The following is an 8,054-nucleotide window of genomic DNA, read 5'->3' as shown; positions in this document are numbered from 1 at the left end:
GAGTAAACTAAGTGAGGCCTCATGTAGCAGGAACTCTGATTTCTAAGGTGTGGGCTTTGTCTTTCTGGCAGTGGTATGTGTGAGCATCATGCTGAAGCTGGATATGGTAATATTTTAAAAATTTATGGATGGGAACCAATGGCTGCTACCATTTCCGGAGAAATGCCCACAATAACAGCAAGAAAAATAAAAGGGGAAAGGCTGTGCTCCCCTACTTCTACCTATCAGTCACACTCTAATATAAAAGGCAGAGAAAAGGAAAAAAGGGGAGTAAAGTGCAGAAGAAGCAGACAGAAAACAAATAGTAAGAAGAGGGATTAAAACCTAACACATCAATTACATGTTAATATTACTTAATTGGACTATGTTCATTTAACGGAATAAAATGGTTAGGGTGGATGACAACCTAAACTATATATTGCACATATAGGCATATAAACTCTATATTGCATACTTTAAATATAAGGACATACAAAGATTGGAAGCAAAAGGATGGCAAAAAAAATATGTCTCACTAATATTAATGCAAAAAACCTTTATGACTATTAATACAAGTGGAAATTTGTTTTAGTTAATAAGTACTACAAATAAAACAGGCTATATTTCTTTTTTTTTAAAAGAATTTTTATTTATTTGACAGAGAGCAAAAGCAGGTGGAGTAGCATGTAGAGGGAGAGAGAGAAGCAGGCTCCCCGCTGAGCAAAAAGCCAGACGTGGGGCTCGATCCCAGGACCCTGGGATCATGACCTGAGATGAAGGCAGTCGCTTAATCAACTGAGCCACCCAGGCAACCCAACCAGGCTATATTTCATAATATTGCAAGATCAATGCAATGAGTGGATTAAAAAAAACTTCTAAATATATATATGCCTATATAACATAACTTTTAAACATATAAAACAAAAAGGAAAATTAGAAAAATTTACATAGTGGGAATTTTTAATATATCCATTTCAATTATGGATAGCTCAAGCAGATGGAAAGTCAAAGACCTATAGAAAATTTTAAGATAATTAATATATTTAATTATAGAAAGCTCTACAGAGAAGATAAAGCTCTACAGAACAGTTGCAGAATATTTTTAAAAGATTTTATTTAAGAGAAAGAGTACGTGCTGGGGAAGGGGCAGCGGGGAGGGGGAGAGAGAATCCCAAGCAGACTGTGCTCTGAGCATGGAGCCTGATGTGGGTCTCAGTCTCATGACCCATAAGATCATGACTTGAGCCAAAACCATGAGTCAGAAGTTTAACTGACTGAGCCACCCAGGCACCCCAAGTTGCAAAATATTTTTAAATGATCTTGGAGTGATTATCAAATTCATAACAAGTCAGGTCATAAAATAGTCACACAATTTTTAAATGAGTAAATAATATAGATTATGTTTTCTGAATAGAGTAAAAGTTACAATCAATAATAAAAGATAACAAGGAAATCCTCAAATATTTGGAAATTGAGAAATATATATCTAGATACTATATGGGTCAAAGAACAATTCTAATGGAAATTAAAATATATTTTGATTTGAATGATAATGAAATATCTAAAAATTTGTGAGTTTCAAATTAAGTCAGGTTTAAAGAGAAATTTGTAGCCATATAAAAGAAATAAAGACTGAAAATCTGTGCTCTCAAGAAGTGGAAAAATTTAAACACCTAACCTTTATGAGAAAAGGGAATTAAGAAAAGAAACAGTGATACAGAAAACAAACCTATAATGGAAACTACCAATAAATCCAGAAGTTATTTGACTAAACCTGTCACCCCACAGAAACAAAAGTGGAAGACCATAGCCCGAAGAAAATGATGACTTGAATACAGATTCTAAAGCCATTGAAAAGATAATAGGAGAGTATTACTTTAATATAAAACTTCAATATAGCAAATGTTTAAATTTGGATGTAATTGATGAATGCCTAGAAAAACACATTCTGTCAAAAATGATCAAGAAGAGTTAGAAAATCTAAATATCGATTATAGCAATGGAATCTGTAATTAAAAACTTCCCACAAAAGATATCTCCAGGCTTAGATGGCTTCATCAGTAAATTTTTCAATCTTTTGAAGAGTAACATCAGTCTTACCAAAGTATTTTAGAAAATGGAAAAAAGGGAGAACACCTCAGAACTCCTTTCATGAAGCTTTCATGAAACTTATAAAGATATTACAAGAAAGGAAAACTATCTTATGAGTTCTAAACAAAGTACTAGCAAATCAAATTCAAGAAACATATTAAAAAGGATAATACATCCCAGCCACGTTTTTAATTCCTGAAATACAAGGATTTTTTTTTTTTTTAAACATTCACGAACCAGTCAGTACAAGGAGCAGGATTCTGGGAAGATGGCAGAGTGGGAAGCGCTAGGAAAAGGTCTCCCCACCTCCACAACAACTGCACTGGCAGAATCTGTATGTTGTAACAATTCTGGAAGTCTAGCATCTGTGGAAGTTTATAACTTAATAGAAGACTTGGAGGCAAATCGTGGTTGATTTCCAGCAATTTCAGCTCTTAGCATGCTACCTGTCCCCTACCTCCAGACCCAGGATAGGCAGCTGTGCACATGTTCCTGGAGCAGCTCGAACACAGCTTTTAGGAGCAAGAGTGGGCCAAAAGGAGACTCCTCCAAATATTGAGGATCTGTTCTCTGATCACTGATTGCTCCTTCTGATCACAGCCTTCTCTGTGGATATAAGTTTGCATTCCTTTAGGATAATCTACTAGTGAGTGGAATTGGTGAATAATATGGCAAATGTATTTGTGTAACTACCAAACTATTTTCCACCTCGTTAGAGTATTTTACACAATCCCCACCAATGCATGAGGTTTCCAGTTGCACTCATCTTTGCCAATACTTGGCATTATTGTACTTTTATTTTAGTGTATAGTAGTGATTAATCGTGGTTTTAGTTTGTATTCTGTAACTAATAATAGTGTGACTATTTGCATATGCTTATTGAAAATATATCATTTTCCTTTTTGATATCTGAGTTCAAATCATCTGTACATTTTCAGAGAGATTCCCATCTGTTTTTAATTTCAAAAGTCATCACTAACTCATCTGTACATTTTATGTACATTTTTTCTTCCTGTTATTGGACTTCTCTTGATTATGGATTACATTTTTTCTGTTTGTTTCCATGTCTAATTTTATGTGTACCAGACATTAATTATGACAATTTAGAGGTACTGTGTCCATTGTCTTCCTCTGAAACTTTCTAAGTTTTGTTGTATTAAACAGTTCAGTAACTGGCTGATAAGCTTACATTGTGTAATATTAGTTTTACCCTTTGTTTGGAGAAATTTGCAGCAAGTCCAAGTCACTGTAACAGGACCCAAACTCCAGAATTGGTCTTTCCTTAGATCATCTGAGTTTTCCTTGACAACTTGTTGGCGGCAGGGGGATGTTTAGAGTAGCCCATGGTCCTGAGAGCATCCTTATTCCTAAAGGTTGAGCCTTTCTAGTGTCTCAGTTTGTTTCCAGTGTTAAGGAATTCTTTCTATCCTGTTGGGGGCAGGTCTCTACTGTTGCAGATTTGACCTATAATGCAACTGCTTTCTGGTAAGCCTTGCATAGTCTCACTCTGTGTATGCAAACCTAGACTTCAGCCACAGAGGTAGAGGGAACCCTCCCTCTCCAGTTCTGTGCGGCACCAATTCCAGCCCCTTCAGTAGCTACAAACTCTGATCTCTCATTCTTCAGCACAGCAGAACTACTGTCCTCTACTAGGACTTCAGCTTGCTATAGCCATTTGGAAATATTCTGCAGACAGAAACAAGGATCATCATGAGGTTTACCTCATGAGTTCCCTTTCTCTCAGGGACTGCATTCTTGGGCTTCCCTATATAATTCCTGGGTGGGTTCCTTTTTCCTTTATTTTACTCAGATTATGATGTCTGAAAAATTTCAGGGCCCCAATTAAGTGGATAGACAAAAAAAATTAAATTCCTTGAAGTAGAGTTGTCTTCCAACATCCTAAATATGTCCTCTTTAATATGGTATCCTCTTCCAGTTTCTCATGTTTATAAATGCTGACTATATTCCAGTGGATTATTTCAGAGTCTGTTGAGACATGATGTAATATTACAAAAATTTAAAAAATTTGAAAACTGTTATTTAAATAGCAGATTTGATTTTCCAAGACTAATTCCTAAATGCCCAAATTCTAATGTAGTAGAATATGATGAAATTGCTTACAGTCAGTTCCCACAAAAAGTAAAATAGTTAAATAAATTGGAATGCAAATTAATTTTACAGGCTTTTACTCAACAACATCTAGCATTATGTCCTCATGATTTGAAGATGAAAACTAGGTTTCCATTTTTCTCTGTGATAAGTGATAGGGGCATTTTTCTGAGAATGCAAATCAGTATGTTCATATGTGTAAGAAAGTACTGATGCAACTTTTGACAGAAACCAAAAGCCTAATTTACACTTCAGAAATATTGCACCCTTAGGCAATCATTTTAGGAGTTAGCAGATACAAAATCTATAGAGTTTGTAAAACTTCTCACAATAAATATAACTTTATTTTGAAAAATAAGTGATAAAAAGATATTTCTATACCCAGAACTGTATTTCTTACAGTCTCTGTCAAGCAAGTAATTTTCCTGGTGCTGTCAGCAGGACATCTATTTCAGTAAGTTATATGAAGTACATTAATTTTCACCAAATCCTTATACTTAATTTGGATATTTATATAAGCTGTATATATACTATCCCATTACATGGCAGTGTAAATTTCCTATAATGATATTATGACTCTGAATTTGCTTTGGTGGATCAGTGTAAAAATCCGTTGTATCTTTTTATCATCATGCCTTATGTGAAGTATATTGTCCTCAAGGGACTGCAGGATTTTATAGTATCCAAACCATCATTTTCTTGTTCCCTCACAGTACCCAGAATAGCATTTCCTGCAGTCATAAGTAGGCCCAAACTTCCCTGTTGGGTCCCAGAGGATGCAAGCCAGTTTGGATGAATTAACTGTGAGTTGAGAGAGCACCATGGGTGATGACCAGAAAAGATCTCACAAGCAAGGAAAATGTACATTGCCAAGATTAGAAACACTTTCACCTCATGAGCTTGGCTTGCAAAGTCAACTTGAATCTCTAGGGACTCGAAATGAGGTTTTGTTTGTTTGCTTCTCTTGAGAAAATTGGTTTCTCACTTATAAGAAAATGGGTGCCAAAAAGATTATGAAATAGGCCAATGTACTTTGGGAATTCAAAATTACTTTACCAGAGCAACATTTTGGGGACTTGAATATAGCTATTAATGAAACCCCAAATATATGTATATACTCCTATCTCTAATAAACTCCATATACAAAAATGCTGGTTAGGAGAAGTTTCCTCCTCTATATTCTTAACTATACTCCTGTGAAGACTTGATCTACAATCAACAACACTATGAACATGTTTTCTTTTAAGTGTATTCATTTTTCCCAAGAAAACAAAATTAATATAAAAGGAAGTAAAAATGCAATATTCAGGAAAAATTTTTTGTTCAGTACTTTGCTCATCTTACATTCTCATCTAGACCTAGTGTGATCAACCAAAATTTATATTGCACTCCCCAAATCTCCCAGTCTCCTTTATCTACTCTTCCCCCCCAGCATTGATTGTATTTAATCTAAAAATTTATTATATTAACTGTTTTTGTCTTAGAGTGTAAGCTTCACAGGAAGGAACTTTTGTCTGTCCATTAATTATTGAGAGAGTTCTATGTGGGTCATTTTCCATTTTTTGTTTTTTGTTTTGTTGAGAGAGCAAGTGAGAAGAGGGGCACAGGGAGAGGGAGAGAGACCGTCTTAAGCAGGCTCCACCCTGAGATCATGACCTGAGCCGAAATCAAGAGTTGGCCACCCAACTGACAGAGCCACCCAGGTGCCCCAGGTCATTTTCATTTCTACACTTCTTATAAGCAGAGGCACTGTAGCCTTTTGATCTGGATTATCTTTTCAAGGATTTTTGTATAGCAAACAATCTTGGAAGAAATCTTAGATAGTATCTCCCTTGAAAATGGAGGGCAAGTTTGTGTTTGTTTCCCAGTATAATAAATATGGTATCTTCCTGCAGGTCCAAAGTTGGGCATGTTTGCTGGCATCCTCTTATAATTGGAGTTGACAAACTTTGGGCTTTCTCAGGAGTGATGCAAACCCACTGTGTGCATAGAATCCTCTGAAGACATTCCCTGTCACTCTCTATGGCTTGAGGGGTAAGGGAACTGGTGCAAGCACACATTTATATTGCCTGTTATTCTAGAAATAATAAATTTCTTTGTCTTTGGTCCAGGAGTTGTTCCTTGTCCACATCTATGAAATCATGACAGGTTAACTGATTAGCTTCCAAGTAGGGAAAAATCTCAGACCTTCACAGTTGTTGACATTAATGTAACTCAAACACCTATAAAGTGTATACTTCATTGAGCATACTAAATAAATGTACCTGTGTTAATGGATATGTGGGTGAATAAAAAAAAAAACTACAGCACTTATGTGGATATATAATAGTACTTGTGAAATGATAGACCTTGAAAGTGATAATTTTTTTAAGAAAAATTTATATGTCAACATGATTGAAGAATTGTAGATTGGAATGGTTTAGAGTTTGGGTTGTTACACTAAACAAACAGAACGCAGTTCCAGTGGCACTTCTTAGTCTCTGTGTGAACTTGGGGGGGGGGGGAAACACATTACTCAATCTTAATTTCTCATTTGTAAATTAGAAGAAAAAATAGTATAGTGCCCATACTGTTGTTGAGTTAGATGAGATAATATAGTAATATAGTCTCCTGAAATTTATGACTGTGGCTATTTTGCCCAGACCCTTTCTGAATCATCCTTATTCTATGAATAAGATGATTTATAAATAACTTGTGTAGTAAGTCCTCTGCCTTTCTTCCTATCCCCTAGGTGCCATTGCACTCTAACACACTTTATTTTATTTTTTGAAAAGATTATTTATTTATTTATTTGACAGAGACACAGAGAGGGAACACAAGCAGGGGGAGTGGGAGAGGGAGAAGCAGGCCTCCCATGGAGCAGGGAGCCCAATGCGGGGCTTGATCCCAGGACCCTGGGATCATGACCTGAGCCGAAGGCAGATGCTTAACGACTGAGCCACCCAGGTGCCCCTCTAACACACTTTAGATTCATAAAACTTCTTGACTCTGCAGCTCACTCTTTCATCCTTCTGAAAAAACCTTCAGTCCTTATCACATGAAGTATGCTTCTGCTTTACTCTTTATCCTTTGCCCTTCCTCTTCCTTTCTCTCCCTCCTCTCTCTCCTTCATATACAAGGTCATATCCTAGAACTTCAGTTACACATATCACGGACTCTTTAAAATCTGCATCCCTAGTATCTCTTACTTCCTTTAATGTACTTAGCATTTTGTGTCTCTGTGCTTCATCCCCAATATTTTCTCATGTCCCATCATGCAATGCCTTCTTCATCTGTGTCTAACAACTGTTACACCCTGTAAATTCTCACTTTTTATTGTACTTTTCTGTTCTAGAAATTTCATTTTCAAAACAATGTTTCCCATTCTCTAACAGATTTTGACACTTTTATTTCTGTTAACATATTCAGAATAGTTATTTTAAAGTCTCTGTGTAATAATCCTTTATCTCAAGATCTTAATGATTTGTCTTTTCTGTTTACTTGGATTTTGGTCTCATCTCTTATCCTTAAGTGCCTGATGATTTTTGTTTGAGTGATGAACACTGCATTTTCTTAGATATAGTGGGGGAGGGAGACTAGAGGCTAAGTATAATGTTATCTTCCTTCAGAGAAAATTTATATTTGCTTCTGGCAGATGGCTAGAGACACTAGCCATTTGGATCATATAAATATAATCTCAGGGAATAAGGTAATGTAAATTTTTGCTTTCAGTCCTTAAGGGTAGTTCTATTTGTGTCTCTTTCTTAATCCTATAATGTATCCATTTGGTGTTTCTGTCCAAAGTGCTTGTGATTTCCCATGACATTCTCCCAATGAATAACCTTCAACTCTAATTTTTGTCCTTTTAGACATTCAAGACTGTTAACATTCCTCCC

General features: G+C 35.8%; 1 non-coding gene across 1 annotated transcript; it reads right to left on the bottom strand.

Moving 5' to 3' along the window:
• Window positions 1-2,979: 2,979 nt before the first annotated feature.
• Window positions 2,980-3,054, bottom strand: LOC123326307. Its single transcript, XR_006541011.1, has one exon. It is a non-coding gene; the product is annotated as a small nucleolar RNA SNORD79 (small nucleolar RNA).
• Window positions 3,055-8,054: the final 5,000 nt, after the last annotated feature.

The sequence above is a fragment of the Neomonachus schauinslandi genome, chromosome 11, assembly GCF_002201575.2.
Source record: "Neomonachus schauinslandi chromosome 11, ASM220157v2, whole genome shotgun sequence".
NCBI classification, from domain to species: domain Eukaryota; kingdom Metazoa; phylum Chordata; class Mammalia; order Carnivora; family Phocidae; genus Neomonachus; species Neomonachus schauinslandi.
The sequence above is the reverse complement of the archived record's forward strand: the minus strand, read 5'-3'. Positions and strand labels throughout refer to the sequence as shown.